We start from the raw sequence: 27,242 nt of genomic DNA, 5'->3' as shown, positions 1-27,242 counted from the left end.
CGATTATGTAGACCAAACTTGTGGCTTCCAAATTTTCCAGAATTAAATCTCCCGGACAAATGCGTTTGGAGAGTTATTCAAATAGGGAGTAATTAAAACCCGCCGAATACCTTGGTTTCACTGAATTCCACCAGCGTCCAGAAGATTTTATCATTTAACGATTAAATTATTTAATTGCTCAATTTATTATTTTGGTATCCATTTCTAATATATATAAAGAATAAAAAGATTTGAATGGTACAACAATGCACTATAATACAAACAACGGGATATATATACCTGTTGAAATTTAGTCATCTATAGTCTGATATGATATTTCGGAATAATATTCCTTCTTCAGATATCCTTTGATGGAGTCGTTGCTATAATCGGCTTTCCAACGGCTCATATATATATATAATATATATATATATATATATATATATATATATATATATATATAATAATATATTATGAGATACAAAATACTATTTTGCAAAACAACAAGGAAAGACTTAATCAATACATAAAATTTTAATAAATAGTCGAAAAAAACCGCCACTACAAACGACATTTCTTGTCTGATCGACAATCTTCAGGTGGACTATCCAATAAGTCATTTCAAATTTGAAACTGACTTATGTGAAGTCCACCTGAAGATTGTCGATCAAGACAAGAAACGATTGTAGTGGCTGTTTTTTTGACTATTTATTAAAATTTTATGTATTGATTAAGTCTTTCCTTGTTTGGTTTGCAAATAGTGTTTTGTCTCTAATAATATTTTATATAATTTACTAAAATGGATAATCCTAAATCTGATTTTTTTCCCTGTAAATTTGGATTTATTCCCTAATATTTATTAAATTATTATATATATATATATATATATATATATTATATTACATATATATATATAATATATATTAATATATATATATATATTCCGGAGCAAGCACTTAATGCGAAGCAGTGGGAAAAAGATAGTAATCGAAATACGGAGGTATGCATTATTAAAAAGCAGCAAAAATGATATTTTGCTACTTTTTAAATAAAGTATATAGTATAGATATATATATAGATATATATATATATGGTGTGGGTGTGTGTGTGTGTGTGTGGTGTGTGTGTGTGTTGTGTGTGTGTGTGTGTATAGTAATCCCCAAAAAAGAACATATACAAAAACATCACAGCGCGAGGACGTGGTACATGTAAGTATTGTAGTACGCTCAGGGAAGAAAGTAATATGGTCTAAACTTTTGAGCAACGCTCTTCTGCAGAAGCAGAGGAAAGTCCAATAGAAGGAAGAACGAGGAAGAAAATCGATAACGATTCCCACCCACAGATAACACACACACATACATACACACACACAAACTACAAACATAACATACACCATACACCATAATATATATATATATATAATAGAATTATAAACTTTATATTAATATAGGTTATATATGATATCCTATATATACATTATATATTATATATATATATTATCTTATATATATATATATTGATTCTATCTTATATATATATATATAATATATATATATATATATATGTATATATATATATATATATTATATATATATATATATATATATATATATATATATATATACATATATATCATACTTTTAAGAAGAATGAAATCAGATGTGAAATCTTACAAACTTGTTTATAGCATTAACAACTACTGTGGTATCCATAATAACTTCAAACAATAACCTTGTCGCTATATATCTATATATATATATATCAGTATGTGACCTCGTGAAGACCACTTGCATTTTTTTCCCTCTGTCCTCCCACCTCGGGATCTTTCTTTCTCCTTGTTTCCGACGAAGAGCTCCGCTCGAAACGTCATATCCCTCCTTCTTCCCTTCTTTCCTGAGCGTCCAATAATACTTTATTTGTTCCACATCCTCGCGTTGTTCTCTTTTTGTTTTCTTGTTTGGATTAACTTTATATATATATATATAGGGGGGAAGAATTCACCCAAAAAAAAATCCGTAATAAGGCGGCAAGCTGGCAGAAACGTTAGCACGCCGGGCGAGATACTTAGAAGTATTTCGTCTGCCGTTACATTCTGAGTTCAAATTCCGCCGAGGTCGACTTTGCCTTTCATCTTTTCGGAGTCGATTAAATAAGTACCAGTTACGCACTGGAGTCGATATAATCGATTTAATCCGTCTGTCTGTCCTTGTTTGTCTCCTCTGTGTTTAGCCCCTTGTGGGTAGTAAAGAAATAGGTATTTCGTCTCTCTTTACGCTCTGAGTTCAAATTTCACCGAAGTCGACATTACCTTTCATTTTTTCGGGGTCGATAAATTAAGTACCAGTTGCGTAGTGGGGTCAATCTAGTCGTCTGGCACCCCCAAAATTTGAGCCCTTGTGCCTAGAATAGAAGAGAATATTCTAATCCGTATTAACATGCTGCACTGGACGAAGTATTTCAGAGCGGAAAGAACGAGTATGTCGGACAACATGTACATTGTGTCCCATTTTTTTTAATCATCAATGATCTATCATAAGACGGGATCAATAAAATGATCTTGCAGAACGCAATAAATTTCCTGGATTATTCGAATTAAAATTTTCGCTAATACAGTTCTATAGTTAAGAGATGAGGAATTATGTCCATCATTTACATTATTTACAATTGACGGATGTTTGTCCTCATCTCGTTTGTACGCTCACGGGCATATGGCGTAGTGGTTAAGAGCGCGAGCTACTAACCCCAAGATTCCGAATTCGATTCCAGGCTGTGACTTGAATAATAATAATAATAATAATAATAATAATAATAATAATAATAATAATAATAATAATAATAATAAGGGGAAGGTAATTGAAGGGGATGGAATAAGGCACTCAGTGATGAAGGAAAGGATCAGGAGAGAATGTTACCGCAGAGTAAGAGCTGAATGCGAGAAACAGGATCGAAGCGATCAATGCTTTAGCCATACCAGTCGTGACTTACAGTTTCAATATCATTAACTGGTCAATTACTGAAATATGTAATCTTGACAGAAAAATACGAAAACTGTTGACAATGCATAGAATGCACCACCCTAAGGCAGATATAGAACGACTTTATCTACCAAGAAAAGAGGGAGGCCGTGGGCTTTTACAACTGGCAATAACAATGAATGTTGCTACAATTGGCCTAGACACCTACCTGAAAAAATTTGAGCATTGGATGTTAGAGCTTGTTTCAAAACATGAAAACAAGAAAGCATCATACTCAGTAACAAAACAGGCAAAGGAATATCTAAGTGAATTCCGAATACAACAAATTCTGAAATTAGACACACAGTAAACAAGCACAGAAAAAGCTAAGCGCATGAAAACACGTGCTAAATCTGCGGACTTAGATATTCTGAATGATAAATGGCAAGAAAAACCTCTCAATGGCAAATACCCAAAGAGAGCGAATAATACAGATGTTGACAAAGCCCTGACCCATCAATGGCTAATGACCTCTGGCTTAAAATCTGAAACAGAAGGGTTTATCATAGCAGCTCAAGATCAATGCCTACCTACAAGGAACTACCAGGCCAACATATCAAAGAAAGGCAGTAACCCAACATGTCGTGTATGTCAACAACAAAATGAAACCATTGATCATGTTGTCTCCAAGTGCAGTCTTCTTGCGCCTACAGAGTATCTCAACAGGCATGATAGAGCTGCACAATATATTCACTGGGTAATTTGCAAAATCCTGGACTTACCCCATGAAAAAAACTGGTGGGAACACAAACCACCTCCAGTGCTTGAAAATGACCACATCTCACTCCTCTGGAACTTCACCATTCAAACTGACAGAAAGATAGATGCGAATAGGCCAGACATTATATTGAAAGACTTCAGACAAAGAACATGCCTCCTCATTGATATGACTGTCCCAATCGATATAAACGTATCTGTCAAGACCTACCAGAAACTGAGCAAATATAAAGATTTGGAAATAGAAGTCAGCAAAATGTGGAAGCTGAAGACTAAAACAATACCTGATGTCATAGGTGCCCTGGGAATGATAGCAAAAGGGGCTGATTGCTACCTAACTCAGATAACAGGAAACCCCAAAACGGCAGAAATTCAAAAGATAGTGCTCATGGGAACTGCTCATATCCTACGCAAAATACTTTCTATATAATCTCAAGTTTTAAAACAAACATAATTTTCGTGTGGTTTTTTTTTTAGGCATTCACTAGTACAACACTAAGTACAAAACCAAATATATGGCACACTAGGCATAACACCAACATGAACTTCCAACTTGTTGTCTCTTGAGGTCTCTGGGTGAGACTTGGAGCCAGCTTGTGCAAATGTAAAGCAAAAGTCAAACATAGAATAATATAATAATAATAATAATAATAATAATAATAATAATAATAATAATAATAATAATAATAATAATAATAATAACAACAACAACAGCAACAACAACAACAACCACAACAACAACAACAACATAGGGAAAATACCTTAGAAATGAGAACCCAGGTTCGAAATTTCCCCAAGACACCTGGTGAAGGCTGGAGGGTTTATCAGCCGAAGCGTTGTGTTAACAACAAACAAGATGAGGACAAACATCCGTCAATTGTAAATAAAGTAAATAATGTAAAATTTTTATTTTGTCTCAAAGTTGCTCCCCCTGAAATACTAATAGTTTCCTCAGTTTTTCCCTTTAATGTTTTGAAATATTTTCTTATATTACCTTATTTAATTTTAAAATTTCTTACACTTCTTGCATATACATCTTATAGAGCTTTTATGCGTAGGAAGAAGTTTCTTTCCTGCGTTGGGAATTTTGTTGATTGGTTTCTGATCTTTGGTGTCTGTGTTTTGTAGAATGATAAAATATTTAGCATTATTTTCGGCTCATGTAATTTGCATGTTAAGTCGTCATGGGTTATTTCCCTTAAAAGTTGTCGCATCCATGTTATTTTATACACTCGTATTGGTCAGTTGCGCAGTTGTGGAGTGTCTATATATGAATGCAATGAAATACAAACCCATTTAGTAGTAGTAGTAGTAGTAGTAGTAGTAGTAGCAGCAGCAGCAGCACTAACATCTTGTAGCTCGGATACATATCAATCTATCTATCTATAAGTGTGTGTGTGTGTGTGTGTGTGTGTGTGTATGTATCCATATATGCATGCACACATGCATATATATACATACAGTGGCTGTGTGTTAAGTAGCTTGCTTACGAACCAAATGGTTCCGGGTTCAGTTCCACTGCGTCGCACCTTGGGCAAGTGTTTTCTTCTATATACTCGGGCCAACCAAATCCTTGTGAGTGGATTTGGTAGACGGAAACTGAAAGAAGCCCATCGTATATATGTATATATATATATGTATGTGTGTGTATATGTTAGTGTGTCTGTGATTGTCTCCCCAACATCGCTTGACAACCGATGCTGCTGTATTTACGTCCCCGTAAATTAGCGGTTCGGCAAAAGAGCCCGATAGAATAAGTACTAGGCTTACAAAGAATAAGTCCTGAGGTCGATTTGCTTGACGAAAGACGGTGATCCAGCATGGCCACAGTCAAATGACTGAAACAAGTAAAAGTGTAAAAGTGTATACATATACACAGTATGTAGTTATGAGCTACTAATAGTTTCATACGTTGGAGATATTTTCTAGGCAGGTTTTAATACCAAGCCCAGTACCTACAGCTCCAAGCTAACTTAGTTACACTAGGCGTGTTATCTAATATATAAATCCAGTTCTGTCTATCTGTTTGTGAACTCTTGTTCATCCGATTGCGCTGAAATCTTAAACATGGATGCATGAGAGAGCTGGGCGTTCCGTAATCTAAAAAGATTTTCAAAATTGTCAGTTTCAAAGTGAGAATCGCTATTTTTGCAATGTTTTCTTTTCCATCGGATGATTCAAACTTCCATTTTTATTTCTATTCATAACTGCCTTATGTTTAAGCCTAAAGGAGGGAAAATGATTGTTTAAACGTTTTTTTTTTAAATCCACCGAACAACCGAAATAAAGATAGTTGTTGTTTGAAGTCACTATTGTACATTTATAAATTGCATTTTGCACAACACTGTCTAGTAAAATTTGGGAACTGTAAAGGAATAATACAGAATTTGACCGGAAATGGGATATAATAAGAAAAGCACGGCCTTATAAAAATAGTAGAGATGGTTGTGAACTTTGTTCTATGGAAACATATGAAATTTTAAAACATAGGAATAATACAAATCTGTTAAATAACCGTTCTGAACTGGGAGGGTCTTGCATACATCGCACAACCCGTACGTTTAAATATTTCAAATAATGATATTGTGACCATTCCTAAATTTGTTCAAATTTCTATTTCTTTATAACTAATTAAGAATGAATATACCATACTAGCTTTTAATTCAACATGCATAGATTACTAAAAAACTTCATTGCATATTTAGAATTAAGTTCTCTCTCTTTTTTTTCTTCTAATATACATTTAACCCCTAATGCATTCACTTTATTAATAAGACTCTTGTCCTCAGTTATTAAGTAATATGCCTTAAATGATAGATTTTCTCCAAAATAAATAAATATTAGATTTATTATTTCTACTTTATTCCAACGCATCAAAATAATCAACACCTACAGATAAATGTGGAGCTGATGTGTGTGGGTGTAAAAGAATCTCTGTAATTCTCTTTAACTTTTTTGAGGATATATAGGCGGTCATTGTAACCATTTGACATTGACCTTGTTTTCTTGATACAAGATCTGTTTGCCAAATAGTAGTAAACAGCTCCTAGGGCATTATAACTCCCTCTCCACTTTTATTTCTTAATGAATAATTTCTGACACTTACTTAACCCCATTTCTATAAATATAAAACCTCTTGTCTCCTTCAACTGAATGTGCCTCCCAACCTTCTAGCAGTTCAAAATAACTTAAAGAACTCTTCAGTCTTAAGATAAGCTCTACTACCTCAATGTTCTTAAAATTCAAATCAACATCTTTGTCTATATATCTACCTTCTCTATAATGTTATTAATTAATATGAAAATTATGTATTCATGGGAAACCTCTATAAATTGGCTGCTGACTGCTCAACATTTTAAAACTGTTGTAATACTTACATATTTAATAAAATGATGTAGCGTGAAACGATCGTACCAAATTACTACCGGAGATATTCTTGTTGTTATTTTGATTATATATACATAAATATATATTTATATATATATATATATATATATATTATATATATATATATATATATATATGTTTGTGATGTGTGTATGTAGGTATGTAGGTATGTAGGTATGTATGTGCAACAGTAGTAGTAGTAGTAGTAGTAGTAGTAGTAGTAGTAGTAGTCGGGATTAAGAAGTTGCATTTTCTCACTGAGAAGCCAAGTTCGATCCTACTTTGCTCCGGGTGAGTTTGTGCGTATACTGTTGCTCCAAGAATGAAAGGCATGAAACGAAAAGATTATCAGGATTCTGGATTTACACATTCCTTATCAATGGTCCGTAGACATTTTCTTTATCCTGTGTTTTTTGACCAAGCCGTGTCCAGAAGGCATCTACTTCGGCATCAGAGGAGTTTTCCCCACCATTCCCATTCAACAGTATCATGCCGTTTGTGCTGTATCTAGATGGATGGTTGGATGGATGGATGGATGGATGGATGGATGGATGGATGGATGGATGGATGGATGGATGGATGGATGGATGAATGGATGGATGGACGGATGGATGGATAGATGTATGGATGGATGGATGGATGGATGGATGGATGGATGGACGGATGGACGGATGGATAGAAGGATGGATGGATGGAATGATGGATGGATGGATGGATGAATGGATGGATGGATAGATGGATGGATAGACAGATAGATGGATGGATGGATGGATGGGCGGATGGATGGATGGATGAATGGATGGATGGATAGACAGATAGATGGATAGACAGATAGATGGATGGATGGATGGGTGGGTGGATAGATGGATAGAGAGATAGATGGATGGATGGATTGATACCCTGTATGGTTATCCACCAACAAGCATACAGTTGCTTACGCATTTAAGTTTGCTATCGCATATATAGACACACTAACGCACAACAAAAAACATGGTTGCCTCCAATAGGTCGATCTACACGCTGAAAATAGCAAATATAAGCCTGGTATTTAATATAAGAAAAGACTTTAGGTGTTGTTCCAGCCATAAGTCGCTTGAAACACATTCATAAAAAGAATGATTAAAAGACAGGGAGGTAACTCGTGCATGACAGTTAGTAGGAGGTGGCGGATCACTACGTTTTATCTTGAGATATGTCTTTTTATTCTTTTACTTGTTTTAGTCATTTGACTGTGGCCATTCTGGAGCGCTGTCTTTAGTCGAAGACCCCAGGACTTATTCTTTCTAAGCCTAGTACTTATTCTATCGGTCACTTTTGCTGAACTGCTATGTTACGGGGACGTAAACACACCAACATCGGTTGTCAAGCGACGACGGGTAGACAAACTCAGACACGCACACACACATAAATATATATGTGTGTGTGTGTGTGTACGACGGGCTTCTTTCAGTTTCCGTCTACCAAATCCACCCACAAGGCTTTTGTCGCTCCGAGGCTATTGTAGAAACCACTTGCCCAAGGTGCCACATAGTGGGACTGAACCCAGAATCATGTGGTTCGGAGGCAAAATTTTTCTTGCACATGTTCCAATCATCAGACTGCTGCCATGGTAGGACATCACCGTAAAGAATTTTAGTGGAACGAAACAACAATAGTACTTATTAATTCTTAAAACTGGTGTCTGTTTTCTTTGTGTCCTTTGTTGCACTGCTAAGTTACAGGGACGTAAACACGTCAGCACCGGCTTTCAAACAGTAGTGGGGTATAAACACAGACAGAGACACACGCGGGTATATATATGTGTGTGTGCGTGTACGTGTATGTGTGTGTGTGTATGTGTGTGCGTGAGTGTGTGTGTGAGTGTGTGTGTATGTGTGCGTTTGAGTGTGCGTGTGTGTGTCTGTGTGCATGTGTGAATAATAAATATATATATAAGCTTCAAGGCTTATAAGTGATTACTGTGTATTGACAAAAGAATACTGGAGCATAGAGGCCCTCAACGGAAAACAAGTGGGTTTTCCATCGAGGGTTTATATACTCCAATGTTAGACTAGTTTCTTTAGTCAATATATGGTTATCGCATTTAAGCCTTGAAGCTTATAATAAGTTTTATTATTTACGAGCACATACACACGCGCGCGCGTGTGTGTGATTGTGTGTGTCCAAAGATTGCTTGGCAACCAGTGCTGATGTGTTTACGTCCCTGTAACTTAGCAGTTCACAAACTGATAGTATAAGTAACAGATGTTTGAAAACAATAAGTACTGAAGTTGATTCATTCAGCTAAAAGTTCTTCAAGGCAGTGCCCCAGAATGGGCGCAAGTCTAATGACTCAAAGAAGTAAAATATAAAAGACATAAGATTTAGATTCGTTCGAAGTTTTGGCCAGGAGGAAGTGACACAGCAGGGGTCCTGACAGCGACCATACGTTACTATCATCAGTGCGAATGGTCCCACACAAAGTGCGAATGGTCCCACACTAAGTGCGAATGGTCCCACACTAAGTGAGAATGGTCCCACACTAAGTGCGAATGGTCCCACACTAAGTGCGAATGGTCCCACACTAAGTGCGAATGGTCCCACACTAAGTGCGAGTGGTCCCACACTAAGTGAGAATGGTCCCACACTAAGTGCGAATGGTCCCACACTAAGTGCGAATGGTCCCACACTAAGTGCGAATGGTCCCACACTAAGTGCGAATGGTCCCACACTAAGTGCGAATGGTCCCACACTAAGTGCGAACGGTCCCACACTAAGTGCGAGTGGCCCCACACTAAGTGCGAATGGTCCCACACTAAGTGCGAATGGTCCCACACTAAGTGCGAATGGTCCCACACAAAGTACCGCTTTAAACAAATCCCTTTGTCGTTTGTCTGAGGGCTCTGCTTACTCCATTTTTTATTAAGATCATCAAGAAAGGAGAGGAAGAGGAGGAAAGAAGTAAAATTCTTTGGCCCTCATGGGTCGAATACGATGGATGAGTCCATTATGTATATATACGTGTACTATATATACGTGTGCAGACAGACAGTCAGAGAAAGAGAGAGAGATACATATATATATATTGATTCCTAAACGTAGATGCGTGTATACATACATACGTGTATGGGTATATATATATATATGCATGTATACCTGTATATGCATACATACACACACACACACACATATATGCATACATACATGTTTTGTTGAATGTAGAGAGTATATTGTTATGAGCAACGGATATACTGGAGATATTATCTAGGCAAGTTTTAATAACAAGCATACTGTCTTCAAGAAATTTGTTTGCTTATTACCCACAAGGGGATAAACAGAGAGGGAACAAACAAGGACAGACAAACGGATTAAGTCGATTACATCAACCCCAGTGCGTAACTTGTACTTAATTTATCGACCCCGAAAGGATGAAAGGCAAAGTCGAACCTATGCGGAATTTGAACATCAGGAGCACATGGCATACAGGCTACAAATCAGGACAACAGGAGAAGAAAAATCCCGCAAAAAGACAAGATGAAAGTGGATGGAAAATGTGGAAGGCCGAAAAAAGAGGAAAAAAGCAAAAGAATTAGAATTATGTCCCCTTTAACTGAAAAGCTAGTTGGTGAAGAATCAACGGAAGAGGTCTAAAATTGGCGGTACAGCTGCTCAATCCAGAGAGGGTGGTGTACTTAAATTTTCCTAAAGAAACTTGTCCACACATTTGCATATGCTGAAAATTTCTGGTCTGCGGTGCGGTAGAATTCTTGGATCTAAATAAGATATGCGATCTTTCAGTTACGCATAACTTCCATATTTTAGATCCATTAACATATGGCATGGACGTTTCTACGATTATACACTAGATATATGTGGTGTAGAGTTGGTCTTCTAGTTTCAAACCTGGTAAGCCAGCTCATTGGCTCTACCTTTGTCCATGTGATGGAATAAATGGTAATCATAGCGTCTATTGAAGTCGCCGTGGTATAACCCGGTGTTATTCTTCTTTTCATTAGGTTATCGTATAGCGTTGCGGTTGCTTCTGCTTCATGTATGACGCAATTTATCATACCTGCTGATCAAGTGGACAAGCTCCAGGGTATCGACAGTTGGTAGTGTTAACAGGTGATGGTGTTCATAGTGGGAGCAGCAGCTATATCATAATTTGATTGAGCACTTGTTACCGATCTTTCAATATTTGTGATTTTCCGGGAAATGCTAATCTAACAGAGATAGAAATCTCTTACCTACGTTGGTTTTAACACTTAGAAAGAAAGAGGTGCGGACCAAATAATTTCCCGTCTATTTTGGTCTCTGTTTATTATTCATACTATTACAAAAAATATCTTACAACCCTTCAAGTAAACACACTAACACCGTTGCCAGGCGGTGGAAGGGGACAAAAGCAGACACAAGGCGCAGACGAGGACACACGCAGATGCACGCACATACACTCACACATACACACACATGCATACACACATACACAAACACATATATATATATATCATACTCAAAGTTTGTTTCCTGTCGCTTGATTAAGATAATAGAGATTACAAATTAAATAGTTATTCCACCCTTTAAGTTAAAAAAATCAAGTTGAAATTGAATTGCAGCGGCGGCGACTTCAAAGAGTCGCCCATCCTTCTTTCTTACTTTCTTTTCTCTTCTTTTAATTATTTATAAAACTTCTTTTAATCATACAACTTTCGGAATAACATGGACTGAAAGAGAAATTCTCCCTATATTTTTATGAGATATTTTTTGAATCATAGATTTTTTCTTTTTTTTCTTTTTTAAGAGGGAAAATTACTTTCTTATTTAAAATAAAATATTAATCTTTATCAGCTTAATTCAAAAGGCAGAAGAACAGAGAGAGACTGTCCCTTTATAGACGAAGATCAGTTGCAACGGGAGGATTTGAATCTCATAAGAATGGAAAATCAAACAACAAATGGATTGTACCTTTTTAATAAAATACTTTTAAGAGCATTCAAATGCCACTGCAACGTTGAAATCATTGCCTCATTGAGGTCAATTAAGTACGTCATCAAGTACACGCTGAAAGAAAATGACCAAGTTTCTGTTCAAATACACAATGATAACGAAATTAGTCAAAATCTAATAGGTAGGTATACTGGATCACCCAAATCAGTTGCATCCATTTGAGGAATTTCAATTCATGAAAGAGCACCTGCAACAGTGAAACAGCAAGTTCCTCTACCAAATGAACAAAGAATATTGCTCAGAAATAATGAGGATATACATGGCTGTCAATGAACGACATATGAGAACAACATTGGACAGAATTCGTTTCATTTTATATCAATGACGACTTTGCAAAAACATTACTTTATGCTGAAGTACCCATGTATTTTATTTGGAACAGTAGTAACAAAGAATGGCAAAGAAAAAGAGGAAGGGAAAAAAGTTGAAGGTCATTTGAACATTTTCAAAGAAATACTTGGTCGTATTTATGTTGTCCCACCAAAGGCAGGGGAACTCTATTATTTAAGAATTTTATTGCATGAAATGCGAAATTGTATATTTTCCATTGCCGCCGCGCATTGACATTTTCAACTTGGAGTGATTGTGACCCAAAGGTTATATATACATACAACTGACTTCTTTCAGTATCCCTCTACCAATTCTACTCGCAAGAATTTGGTCGGCCAGGGGCTATAGTAGAAGACAGTTGCCTAAGGTGCAATAGAACTGAACCTACAACCCCGTGGTTAGGAACCAAACTTCTTACCACACAGCCACGGATTTCACACAGTTAACGTCTACGAAATTCACTCAGAAGACATCGGCCGACCTGGGGCTACAGTAGAAGACAAAAGACCGTGCAATGGGACTGAACTCGGAACCACCTAGTTGAAAAGCAAGCTTCTTAACCACGCAGTATAACCAGAGTACAGCAAATGTATAGTCTTCTTAGATACTATGTAAAAGTGATGGAGCCGGGAAAGACAGGAGTGAGAAGATGCGACGAACAGACTCTGTGTGACCAACGTAGAACTAATCAGGTTTTTAATATCCACTTTGATATCAAAAGTCACTGAAGCGTGGAGTAGAATGGCGTAGCACTGTATTTAATGTTGTTGATGTTGTTTATATTGTTGTTATTGCTCTTACTCTGGTTGTTGCTGTTGTTGTTATCAATGCTGCTGCTGCTTTTATTGTATGATGATGGTGGTGGTGGTGGTGGTTATGGTGGCAATGGTGAGTTTGCAGGTGGTGGAGATGGTTGCAGTAGTGGTGGTGGTAGATGGTGAGTGGTGGTAGTGTGGATGGTGGGGTTGTTTTTGTTGTTGTTGTTGTTGTTGGTGGTGGTGGTGGTGGTGGTGTCGGCAGTGGTGGAAATGGTAATGGTGGTGGTGGCGGTTGCAGTGGTGGTAGTGGTTGTGATGGTGATGCGGATTGTGCTGATGCTAATGATACACATAGTGATAGTGATGATGATGATGGTTATAGCAGTAACGGTGATGCATATAGATGGATGGATGTGGTAGTGGTGGTGGCCATGGTGGTGGTGGTGGCCATGGTGGTGGTGGTGGCCATGGTGGTGGTGGCCATGGTGGTGGTGGTGGCCATGGTGGTGGTGGTGGCCATGGTGGTGGTGGTGGCCATGGTGGTGGTGGTGGCCATGGTGGTGGTGGTGGTGGTCGTCGTCGTCGAGATGGTGCTTGATGTTTTTTCTTGTTTCTGATTCCATCGAGGATTTGAAGAGAGTAGTAATGATGTTTCTTGACGAGTGTAATAGTTGCCGCCGAGGTGGAAGTGGTTATTATTGCGTTTGAAGGCGGCGGCGGCGGTGGTGGTTGTTGTGGTGGTGATGGATTTGGTAGTGGCTCCTGTTGGTGTTATTACAAAGTCCCTAAATAAGCTCTGCATAAAGCAAGAAAACCCCTGTGATCAAAATTTGGTTCTGACCGTGGCCATCCTCTCATAATTCTTTCCGAACATAAATGCTGCTTCTCAGAGTCTACATTATGCAATACATACACACACACACACGCGCGCGCGCGCTCTCTCTCTCTCTCTCTCTCTCTCTCTCTCTCTCTCTCACACACACACACGCACACACATGCAGACACGCATATACATATATACAGGGCGGAGCAGAGAGGACAAATGCTTTTGAAATGGCTATTATTCATCTCCAGGGAGAGGGACATATGTCCGACAGGTACCATTCGGTTTGTGGTGTCTTAGCATCTTGCTTTCTTTTCAGGTGAAGCCACGGTGATGTGAACGACAGAGCGTCGCGTGTCACGACTGTTACGTGAAGAATAACGATTGTGCCACAGCAGTTCAGCGTGGGTTTCGGCCCCACTTCAACATTCACCGAAATCAATCTGTTTCCACCCGTAAAAACAATGCACTTCGTACATGAGGTTCACTAATAAATAGGAGGCTGGCGGGGCGCCACGAGCGGTACGGACCCCGGAAAATGTGTAATGCGTCAGACAAGCTTTTATAAGGGGTCAGAATCGCTCTGCTGGGAGGCCTTCCACTGAACTCGGCATCGGTAATCGATTGGTAAGGCGTATTTTGCACGGGGACCTGCATTTTCACTCGTACAACTGGATTATTGGGCAACAGTTGAAACCATGGCCCTATGCACAGCGGCACAACTTCGCACGTCAGATGGAGGCAATTTTTGAGGCACACGACAACCTCATTTTGTTAATGAGTGATGAAGCTCATTTTCATCTCAATGGTATGGTGAATCAACAGAACTGTCTTTAGTGGGCTCTTGAAAATTCGAGAGAAATGCACGAAAGCCCACTGTACAGCTCAAAAGTGACGGTCTGGTGTGCTGTTGGAAAAGCTGCCATCATTGGTCCTTACTCTTTGAAGACATTAATGGAAATGCCGCTACTGTGAACTCTGAGCTCTACATAGAGATGATAAACAATTTCTTTGTGCCCGAATTACGAAGGAGACGTGTGTCTATTCGACGTGTGTGGTTTCAGTAGGATGGGTTAACCGCCCACACAGCCACAGCATCAATGAACGTTCTTCGCCCTCTTTTCAGTGACCGCCTCATTTCCAGGTTTGCTGACATTCCTTGCCCCCCCCCCCACGGTTCCCTGATTTTTCCGTGTGTGATTATTTCTTGTGGGGAAACCTCAAGGCACGTGTGTATACGCATAACCCCCATACATTGGGCGATTTGAAGGAAGCTATTCGCGAGGAAGTCGCCCAAATCAACAGAGCAGTACTGGAGAGAGTGGAGGCCATCTTACAAGAACGCCTTCAGAAATGCATCAATGAAAACGGATACCACACGATGGATTTTGTTTTCCACACTTGATTTTCACAAATGCTAATTCAATATGAACACACTGATGTCAAGAAAATTTGCAGCTAAAATTAAAGATTTTGTGAATTTTTCAAAAACGCCCGTCATACATACATACACACATACATATATGTATATGCATGCATGTATGTATGCATGTATGTATGTATATATGCATGTATGTATGTATATATATATATATATATATAAATATGTGTGTATATATACATACTTATATGTATACACGCACACACACACACATATATATACAGGGTTATTCAAAAAGAATGACTCGATTTCATTACGCAATATTTTAATAAGGAAAAGCAATAGAAAACTCCAGCTAAGTCCCAAGTATTTACTCACAACCAACTTATATTTCCTGTCTTACAAGCGTTCAATGTGGCCACCACCTGCAGCAGGGGCAACATCAATGCGATAAGGGAATTCTTCCCAGACGTGTATCAGTATATCACGGTCCACTGAGTGGATCGCAGTTGTTATTCGATGTTTAAGGTCATCGAGGTTGGTGGGTAGCGGTGGTACATGAACGCAATCTTTAACATATCCTCACAAGAAAAAATCACACACGGTGAAGTCTGGGGATCTCGCAGGCCAGACAGATACGCGTCTGGGAAGAATTCTCTTATCGCATTGATGCTACAATTGCTGCAGGTGGTGGCCACATTGAACACTTGTAAGACAGAAAATAAAAGTTGATTGTGAGTAAATATTTGTGACTCGGAGTTTTCTATTGGTTTTCCTTATTAAAATATTGCGTAATGAAATCGGTTCATTTTTAAAAAACAACCCTGTGTATACATACACACACACACACATATATATATATTCTGTAGAAGAGCGTAAGCTCGAAACGTAAAAGACTTTTTCTATTCCTGAGCGTTATACTAATATATCTGTTTGTTTTGTACACCACCTGTCTTCGTCTTTTGTTTTTTTCGTAAACTCTCCCTATACACACACACACACACACACAGACACACATACACACACACACACACACACACACATACACACACACACACACACACACACATATATATATATATATATATATATATATATATATATATATATATACAAAAACAATAAGAGAGAATCCACTATGTGGACGCTCTAACGCTAGATATAGATCCGCAAAGGGAATCAACCACCAAGGAATTGTTCTCAAGAATGAATTCAGCACGCCAAGAACGTCAGTAGAGTACATCAAAATATAATTTGTCGAACCGCACGGCAATATATATATATATATATATATACTGTTTCTGAAGATTTGGTTTCATTTGAGGGAGATTTAGCAACTCCTTCTAGGATATTGATGACGATGGTCGAAGTGGAAGTAGTTGTGGTAGATTGGTTCATTGATTTAGTATATGGAGTTGTGTGTTGCCACGAAACGTCAGACGTTCCATCCATGACATTTTCATCATTTATTCAGACTCAATTATCCAATGCATCGTCAGAATTTCCACTGGAAAGCGGACAGCTGTGAGCTGGAAGTATAAGCATAGACATCGAATTTTTACTCAGTTTAGGAATATTGCGTTTTATTCTCTTAAATGTATAATACTTCTATTCTCATTTAGCACGGGCGTTTAGTTATTTAGAATATACTGGTTGCAGAGTCAGGCTGATCGTATATGCAAGCATAACAACACAGAGGTAACTGAAAAGCCTTGGCAAGCAGACATCAGGACAGAGGGAGAGCATCTGGCTGATGGCTAATTATAGAAAACAAAGGGTTTTGTCCCGAGACCCCAACTTGTCCCCACTAACTTACCCAAATAATGAACATCTCTAAACAGTATATATTTTTTTTTTAAATACACATGATGATATTGTTTCATGCTCAAAATAATATTTGAAGTAAAATTTAATTACATACGATCAATAAATAGTTCTTTCTATTAAGGGAACAAAGCCTGAAATTACATCAACCCCAGTACATGACTAGTACTTATTTTATCAACCCCAAAAAGATGAAAGGCAAAGTCGAGCTCAGCGGAATTTGAACTCAGAACGTAAAGACGGACGAAATGCAAACTAAGTATTTCGTTCGGCGTGCTAAAAATTCTGTCTATTCACCTCCTTAGATAATCAATAAATAATCATTTCTAATATAGGCAAAAGGCCTGAAATTTGGATGAATGGGGATAATCGATTACATCGACACCAGTACTCAACTGGTACTTATTTTGTCGACACCGAAAGGATGAAATATAAAGTCGACCGCGGTGGAATTTGAATCCAGAAGACAGACGAAATACCGCTAAAGATTCCGCCTGGCGTACTAACGATTCTAAACAGCAAATAATGAACACATATTTGACGACGTTTTTTAAGTTCAGGTGCCTTCATATTTTGTCTTTATTGATGAGTGCGTGTACATAAATCCCTATAAAAAACACACAGCCTCGCAGCACAATGACGTAAACACGACAGATATTCCTTTCAGTTAAAAGCACAAGGCCTGAAATTTGGGAGGAGGGGGCCAGTCGATCAGATCGACCCCAGTATGCAACTGGTACTTAATTTATCGATTCCGAAAGTATGAAAGGTAAAGTCGACCTCGGCGGAATTTGAACTCAGAACGTAGCGGCAAAGGAAATACCTATTTCTTTATTACCCACAAGGGGCTAAACACAGAGGAAACAAACAAGGACAGACAAACGGATTAAGTCGATTATATCGACCCCATTGCGTAACTGGTACTTTATTTAACGACCCCGAAAGGATGAAAGCCAAAGTCGACCTCGGCGGAATTTGAACTCAGAGCGTAACGGCAGATGAAATACCTATTTCTTTACTACTCACAAGGGGCTAAACAAGGACAGACAAACGGATTAAGTCGACTTTATCGACCCTAGTGCGTAACTGGTACTTATTTAATCAACCCCGAAAGGATGAAAGGCAAAGTCGACCTCAGCGGAATTTGAACACAGAACGTAACGGCAGACGAAATACCGTAAAGCATTTCGCCTGGCCTGCTAACGTTTCTTCCAGCTCGCTGCCTTGACGTAAACACGATAGATATTCAGTGCATTCTAGGTAACTGTGTATTGTAGCTGGTAAGTGCTGCGCGCTTTTCCGGACCAAGCAGAATATTTGATCGTCGATCCTTGTTATCACAACTGAGCGCACAGAGGGATCCTGGATCGGTGATGAATGAATCTGATAAACGGGAATAGCAATTCAAAGTTCCTTACACAAGCAGACACTCGTTCGTAATGAACAGAAACAACGTGTAATCAATACTGGTCGGGTGGATCGATAATTTTGTTTTAAAGAATTGCGGTATTTCTCGGTACCATAGTTTTCTTGCAGGACAAATTGCATCTATTCAGCCAGAGTTTTAAAGAATGAACGATATATCGTCATTAATTTGACAAGAGTATCATGAATACTTCAAGCTCCAGTTGAATAAATGCAGTTTATTCTGCTAGAAACCTATGGTAGCGCAAAATAATATAATTCTATTAAATATCAGATAGATAGATAGATAGATAGATAGATAGATAGATAGATAGATAGATAGACAGATAGATAGATAGATAGATAGATAGATAGATAGATAGATAGATAGATAGACAGATAGATAGATAGATAGATAGATAGATAGATAGATAGATAGATAGATAGATAGATAGATAGATAGACAACTATACACATATATATATAAACTGGAGGGGTTCATGCACACACGTATAATACATAGCTGCTCGAATCAACAGCTTCTGTGGGAATGACAGACGTGCTACCATTATGCCAAAGCAATCCTTCAAAGCTTTGTTCTTACCAGCAAAAATTGTTCGTTGTTTTCATTATAAGAATTTTTTTTCTAACTTCACGAGGTACAAAATAAATCGTTTTAACGTTGCAACTCGAGTTAGATAAAGTTATAAATATGAAAATGTTGAGCATTTGGGTGAAAAAATTTCCTATCTCTCGTAGTTTCTAAGAAATAAAAATAATTGCTATAATGTAAACAGCAAGCAATTCTTGCGTGTAAAAGTATACCCCTCAAAACTGATCGAGGAAATTAGGAGAGCTGCTGGCACAGTTGTCGTGACTACAAAAGCTGTGGGTTCCAGTCTCGCAGTAAGCCTTCAAAGTTTTTTCAATTCAAGGGATTTTTTTATACCCAATGTTCGACAAGGTACTATAGCGTTATCTTCTTCGAGTTCTACCGTTACAGCATATATGTATTTATGTTTTGAAAATCTAATAAAAATATTGCTAGAGTGTTCTCCAGGTTGATGCCAGGAGCAATATAATGAGGAGACGCAGATGAGATTATGCAGTGGCGTTACTGTTCATTTAAAGGAGGTATTTAGTCGCTGAGAGTGATCAACTACTAAACAGGTAGTCGGCGCTATGCTTTTATGTCTAAGTCAATTAAACAAACGGGAAGACATAAAGAAAATATGGAATATTTACCACAAGTTACTTTACGAAACATCTCGATGCTTCGGAAGCTATTCAACTGATACATATAAACATACATATATACATGCAAACACACAGGCATATATATATATATACGTGTATGTGCATACATTTATGCATTTATATATGTATGCATGCATATATGCGTATATATATGCTTATACATGTCTATATACATACATATATATGTATATACATACATAAATTGTATGAATAAATGCATATATACATGCATATATATCTGTATGTATATATGTGTGTATGTGTGTACATATAATTGTATACATATATACATATATATATATATATATATATATATATATATATATATATATTATATATATATATATATACACACATATACATATGTATATATATTTATGCGTATATGTATATATGCTAGTATACATATGCATACATTTGTATATGTGTGTATAAAATCGATGCTATCCAATCATTGCGTGTGATCCTTTAGTCGGGAGTTGTAATCCTTATGTCATGAATATAGATTGAGACAATCAAGATGGCTACTACCATTTCTGCTGCTGCTGCTGCTGCTGTTTTGTTCTTGTTACTGCTGCTGTTGATGACGATAACGATGGTGATGATGATGCTGATGAGGATATGTTTCTATTATTGTTGTTGTTATTGTTGTTGTTACCGCTCCTGAGACTATTTCATTCTGCTTGACAAGACAATTCTCGAAAGGAGTAGGTTACCTTAGTTTGTTTGTTTGTGTGTGTGTGTGTGTGTGTGTTGTGTGTGTGTGTGTGTGTGTGCGTGTGTGTGTAGGCTTATGCTATTAGTATGTGTGTGAATGGAAAACTTGTGCTGCCGTTTGTAAAAATGGAAACAGTGGCCTTTGGTGGTGATGGTGAAAATGGTAGTAATGGTGGTGGTGGTGGATGATGTTGAGATAATGATGGTGCTAGTGATGTTGATGGTAGCCTGATGGCATAGGTATTGTTGACTTTTTGTTGTCATTTTTGTTGTTGGTGGTTGTGAGGCTGGTGTTGTTGCTTTTATTGTTGTTGTTGTTGTTGGTGGTGGTTGTGGTGGTTGTGGTGGTAGTGGATATTGAGGTGGTGGTGTTGGTGTTTGTAGAGGTCGAAGTTGAAGTCCCAGCTGCGCCGACGGTGGTGATGGTCACGATGGTAGTGATGGTGGTGATTCTAGAAATGATGGTATCGGTTGATGCAGTGATGGTGGTGGTGGTGGTGATGGTGGTGATGATTGTGGTTGTAGTGGTGGTTATGGTAATGGTGGTGGTGGTTGTGGTGGTGCTGGCGGTGGTGGTGGTGGTCGCGATAGTGGTCATTGTAGTAGTTGTGGTAGTGGTGATAGTTTTGTTTATGGTGGTGGTGAATGGTGGTGGTTGTGGTTGTGGTAGAAGTGGTAGTGTTGTTTGTAGTGGGTGGTGGTGGTGGTGGTGGTTATGGCAATGGTGGTTGTGGTTGTGTTAGAGGTGGTAGTGTTGTTTATAGTGGTTGTGGTGATGGTGGTGCTGGTGACGGTAGTGGAAGTATTCGTAGTGGTGGTTGTGGTGGTGATCATATTTGTGGTGGTTGTGTGATTAGATGTTTGTGGCGATGGTGATGGTGGTAGTAGTGTTATTCGTATTGGTGTTACAGGAGGTGGTGGTGGTCATCGTGGTGGTCATGGTGAGTGTCGTCGTGGTAGTCGTGGTGGCGGTAACGATAGTGATGGTGATGGGGATAATGGTTAGGTGGCCACACTGTTGCGCACGTGTGTGTCTAAGTGTGAAAAAATGCGTGTTTGTGAGTGTGTGTGTGTGTGTGTGTGTGTGTGTGGTAAGAGAGAGAGAGAGAGAGAGAGAGAATATTTGTGGGAGAGAGAAGAGGAGAAAGATTGTTTGTGTGTGAGAGAGAATGTGGGTGTAAGAGAGAGAGAATGTGTATGTATGAGTGTGTGTGTGTGTGTGTGTGTGTGTGTGTTGTGTGCCTAAAAGCAAGTCTATGTTTTTGATAACTTCGCAATCACGTGACTCTTTGCTTCGGTTCCACCTGACTCTAAGGTCTTCTCTCGTGGCAGATGGCCGAATGGTCAGAGAAGCGAATCTCTCCACAAAAACGGGTCGGCGTTTCGGATCCTATTTCTGACACTTTGTCAGGTCAGGAGATTATAAGACTTAGTAGCCAGTCCAACTGGGTGCTTAATTGAATTACTTGATTATAAAAATGAGAAGAAGAAGGAGAAGAAGAAGAAGAAGAAGAAGAAGAAGAAGACAACAACAACTACTACTACTACTACTACTACTACTACAATCATAATAATAATAATAATAATAATAATAATAATAATAATAACAACCCTAAAGACAGTAATGACATCGAACAACTGCTGTAATGTCCAGAAAATTTGTCTTGAATTGTATTCGGTGGTTATAAAGAAATCAGCAGAAACTCGGTGTAAATACGACAGTTCCATCTCACCGCTCGTCCTTTCATTCATCCATGATATACACAGCGACCTAACTGCTTCACTTTCTACATACAAACCTGCGTACAGGCCTACATGCATATATACATACATACTTACGCACACACACATACACATGTGTATGGGTATGGAAGCATATATGTGTATATGTATGATGCCACTAATGTTCCTTTTGGTCTGGCAGAAACGTTAGCACGCCGGGCGAAATGCGTAGCTGTATTTCGTCTGCCGTTACGTTCTGAGTTCAAATTCCACCGAGGTCGACTTTGCCTTTCATCCTTTCGGGGTCGATAAATTAAATACCAGTTACGCACTGGGGTCGATGTAATCGACTTAATCTATTTGTCTGTCCTTGTTTGTCCCCTCTGTGTTTAGCCCCTTGTGGGTAGTAAAGAAATAGGTATTTCGTCTGCCGCTACGTTCTGAGTTCAAATTCCGCTGAGGTCGACTTTGCCTTTCATCCTTTCGGGGTCGAGTAAATAAGTACCAGTTACGTACTGGGTCGATATAATCGACTTAATATGTTTGTCTGTCCTTGTTTGTCCCCTCTGTGTTTAGCCCGTTGTGGGTAGTAAAGAAATAGGTATTTCGTCTGCCGCTACGTTCTGAGTTCAAATTCCGCTGAGGTCGACTTTGCCTTTCATCCTTTCGGTGTCGAGTAAATAAGTACCAGTTACGTACTAGGGTCGATATAATCGACTTAATATGTTTGTCTGTCCTTGTTTGTCCCCTCTGTGTTTAGCCCCTTGTGGGTAGTAAAGAAATAGGTCTTTTGTAATGTGGATCCTGGAGACGTTGCACATAGCAGGAGTAATAAAATGAGGATTCTGCAAAGTGTTGGGGAAGTTTTTGTGGGGTGGCGGGTAGCATGAGCTCCGCCAGCTCCAAAGAGAAGAAGCAGTTATAGTTGCTATAGACGAGGAAGAGAAGAGACAGCTCCCCGGAGTACCAAAGGCTGGTGATTGTCTTTGAGTGACTTGATGTGGTGCAGGGTATCTGTGTATGCTAGGCGCAGGCATGGCTGTGTGCTAAGAAGTGTGATTCCCAAGCACATGGTTCTGGGTTCAATCCCACTGCGTGGCACCTTGAGCAAAGCCGGCCAGATCTTTGTGAGTGGATTTGATAGACGGGAACTGAAAGAAGCCCGTCGTATGTGTCTTTGTGTGTGCATGCATGTGTGTGTGTGTGTGTGCGTGTTTGTCTTTGTGCTTATGTTTGTTCCTCACCATCGCTTGACAACCGATGTTGGTTTGTTTACGTACCTGTCATCTAGCGTTTCGGCAGCAGACCGATAGAATAAGTACCAAGTTTTAAGAATTTAAAAAAAAGTTGTACAGGGGTTGGATTTATTCGATTAAAGATTCTTCAAGATGGTGCCCCAGCATGGTCGCAGTCTAATGACTGAAACTAGTGAAAGATAAAAAAAATCAGTACAAAAACAACAGCAGCAGCGCCATCCAAGATGTGGGAACAGCGCTGTATTGTGGTCCTCATCTGAGCTTTGTAGAGTATAATTAACTGTACTGGGATGCAATATTCTCTAGTTCTCAAGAGACGGGTCATTCGTTAAGATACAATCCTAGCTATATTGATGATATGCTTTCGCCGGAGGAGATCATCGATGACAATGAGCCAAACAAACGATGCAATTTTGAAGGAAATAGTTGAGTGCTTCTCGAAGTTAAGGTATGTATGGCACGATGATGTTTTATTGATATGAGTAACATTTGAAAGGCGACGAATTGGAAGAATCGTTGCCACGCCGGGCAAAAAACTTAAGCGCCATTTCGTACATCTTAACGTTCGGTGTTCAAATTTCGCAGTGGTCACTTTTGCTTGAAGTACGCTTCATAAAAAGTAGTCGAGAAAGTTGAGATCTGGGCAAGTACTGGGCCTTATGTTAGCCCTCACTAAAACGGTACCTTCTCACCAAGGAAGGCCTGTGTTGCTTTTGACCCTTTGCATGGTGCAGAATCCTGAATAAGCACCACATTGTGAAGCCCAAACTTCAGCGCCATCCAAGGTAACAGAGAATCCTCCTCTGTGCCGATCTTCAAGCCACAATCAATGAAGTGTGGATCAATGACACTTCCATCATTCGCCACAGCTCCAACTATCTTAATCTCAAACACAGCGGGGATGTCAGAAAGGTTGTATGCAATCACTCGAGAATTTCTGCGATCCATCTCAACGTCAGCAGTGAACTTCTCGTCCACAAACACGAGAGTTTTTCCTGCACCTTTATGCTTGATGAATGACCGAAGTTTGGGCATCTCTCGGCTCTGATTCCTTTGGCATTGGCTGGTAGGAGGTGACGGCTTCATCGAACAGAGCTAGTCGTACCAAAGTTCCTGTTCATAGCTCTGGACACCGTTGAAGGAGACAAATTGCGTTTCTTTGCAAGAGATATGTATGCAGATGGGTTACCTTCAATCGAGCATTTGAGGCCAGCGAGAATCTTCAGATTTCGCTTGGAATAACTTCGAGTCTTGTAATCTTTCCCATCAATCTTTCGTTCTTCTTTAACTTGTTTATACACATGATAAACTGTTGCTTTTGGAAGTTTCGTCAACTTCCCAATTTTATTGGCAACGCGTTCGGCGCGTGCCAAAACAACAATCGCAGAACGATTCTGCTGTTCCATGACTTTCTGTTGTCGCCATATAAGGTAAGATCCAAGGATCAAAGTGTAGGAAGTTAGTAAGTTTCGAGTAGTCCATAGAAGGTATAAAAAGCAACTTTCAGGAACAAGAGTGGCTTACTAACATAAAAGGTTGTAAATTTTCCCATATCGATGTTCGAGAAGCTGAAAAAGTTATTTTATAGTTCACGGTTAGCAGCCGGGGTTGCTGTTTGTGCGAATAAAAATCCAAATTTAGTGAATGGAATAGATAAAATCCAGGTTGCATATGTTTCATGATGACAGAAGTAGTAAATACCTAAACGAGGGATAATCTGCTAGCTAATCGTCAGGCCATGTATTAATCAAATGAAGTTTACATCGTCATCAAAGGATTCCATGTTAACTCGCAGGAGATTTGATCGAATATATATATATATATATATATATACATACACACATACACACACACACGCACACACACACACACATATATATGTGTGTGTGTGTGTACTCTTTTACTTGCTTCAGTCATTTGACTGCGGCCATGCTATCGTACCGCCTTTAGTCGAGCAAATCGAACCCAGGACTTATTCTTTGGAAGCCTAGTACTTATTCTATCGGTCTCTTTTGCCGAACCGCTAAGTTACGGGGACGTAACTTAGCGATGCTGGAGGGTCAAACACAGACACACAAACTTATACACGCACATATATATATATAATATATATATATATATACATATATACGGCGGGCTTATTTCAGTTTCCGTCTAGCAAATTCACTTACAAGGCTTTGGTTGGCTCGAGACTGCAGCAGAAGACACTTACCCAAGGTGCCACGCAGTGGGACTGAACTCCGAACCATGTGGTTGTTAAGCAAGCTACTTATCACACAGTCACTCCTGCGCCAGTATATATATATATATATATATATATATATTATATATATATATATATATATATATATATATATATAAAGATATATATGTATATTGAATGGTTGGGGTCTTAAGACCAATTATCCGATTTCTATGGGGCACAAGTGACCGCAATTATAACACTCGCTCTGAACGGTTCAAGGACAGCAACTCAACGGAAAAGGGACAGGTCGATTACATCGGCCCCTGTTCTCGACTAGTTCTTTATTTTATCAACCACGAAGGGACAAAAAGCAAAGATTACCTCAGCGGTATGTGAACACACAACATAAAGAGCCGGAAGGAATGTCGTTAAGCATTTGATCCGACGTGCTAACGATTCCCACCCGCTGGCCTTAATTATATGTATATATATGCGAGTGTGTATGTGCGCATGATTTGTGTGTGTGTTGTGTGTGTGTGTGTGTGTGTGTGTGTGTTGTGTGTGTGTGTGTGTGTGTGTTGTGTGTGTGTGTGTGTGTGTGTGTGTGGTGTGTGTGTGTGTATGTGTGTGTGTGTAGGAGGTAGGTAGATAGAACGTTCGCATGCATGCATGTATGTATATAGGGATGCATAACGTGGGTCCTGCACACCAGACGATGGAGGCATTCGCCGTAGGATTTTTCTTGAAAAATGATCCTCATAACAGAATTTATACGTAGTAATAACAAATTGACTCCATTTATATTTGGCGTTGAAGTCAAAAGACTAACAAACACGGTGTTTTGGTGTGATTTCGGCTCTTAGCAGGAGATACCACCTCGGTCGTTTGAAGCTAAGCAGGAACTTATGTTATATTTATATATATGTGTGTGTGTGTGTGTGTGTGTGTGTGTGTGTGTGTGTGTGTATGCATGTATGTATGTGTGTATGTATTAGGAGGTACTACTTTTTAATTTTTCCCTGAATCCTATTTTATGCATAAGTAACTGAAGTGAACTCACTTTTGAGCTATCTTCACCCATGAATCCATGTTTGTATTCTTATGTAAAACATGTTTGAATATGGGCAAGGTTGCATCGCACTCTTGGCTTTCAATAAATTCTTAGCGTTTATAAAACTTCAGTGGTGATTAGTTTGTATTGCTGAACCATCTTTCTTAGTCATGGAACAAATAATTAAGTTCTTCTTTCATTTTCACCCTTGTTGTTTCGGTTTCAGTGTTAGTTCTATATGACTGCTAGCGGTATGTCACCAAGAAAAGCTTCGAAGTTGTTCAGAAGAACAAGGAGAAGTGGAGGAGAAATTTGATGCAGTTCGAGTCGGTTTCATTTAGAGGTCATGGAGAAGAAGCCTCACTGACCAGCAGAAGCCGAGTGCCACTCGAGGAGCAGATTGTTGGTCGGTGCCAGCTCCTTGCGAAATAAATTAAAGGCAGAAAGGAGT

The 27,242-nt window shown here is 38.8% G+C and overlaps 1 long non-coding RNA gene across 1 annotated transcript; it reads left to right on the top strand.

The window, feature by feature from the left end:
• Positions 1-1,057: 1,057 nt before the first annotated feature.
• LOC118765870 lies at positions 1,058-25,105 on the top strand. Its single transcript, XR_005001767.1, has 3 exons — positions 1,058-1,072; positions 20,745-20,749; positions 24,986-25,105. It is a non-coding gene; the product is annotated as an uncharacterized LOC118765870 (long non-coding RNA).
• The last annotated feature ends 2,137 nt before the right edge of the window (positions 25,106-27,242 follow it).

Source organism: Octopus sinensis, linkage group LG14, assembly GCF_006345805.1.
Source record: "Octopus sinensis linkage group LG14, ASM634580v1, whole genome shotgun sequence".
NCBI lineage: Eukaryota > Metazoa > Mollusca > Cephalopoda > Octopoda > Octopodidae > Octopus > Octopus sinensis.
The sequence above is the reverse complement of the archived record's forward strand: the minus strand, read 5'-3'. Positions and strand labels throughout refer to the sequence as shown.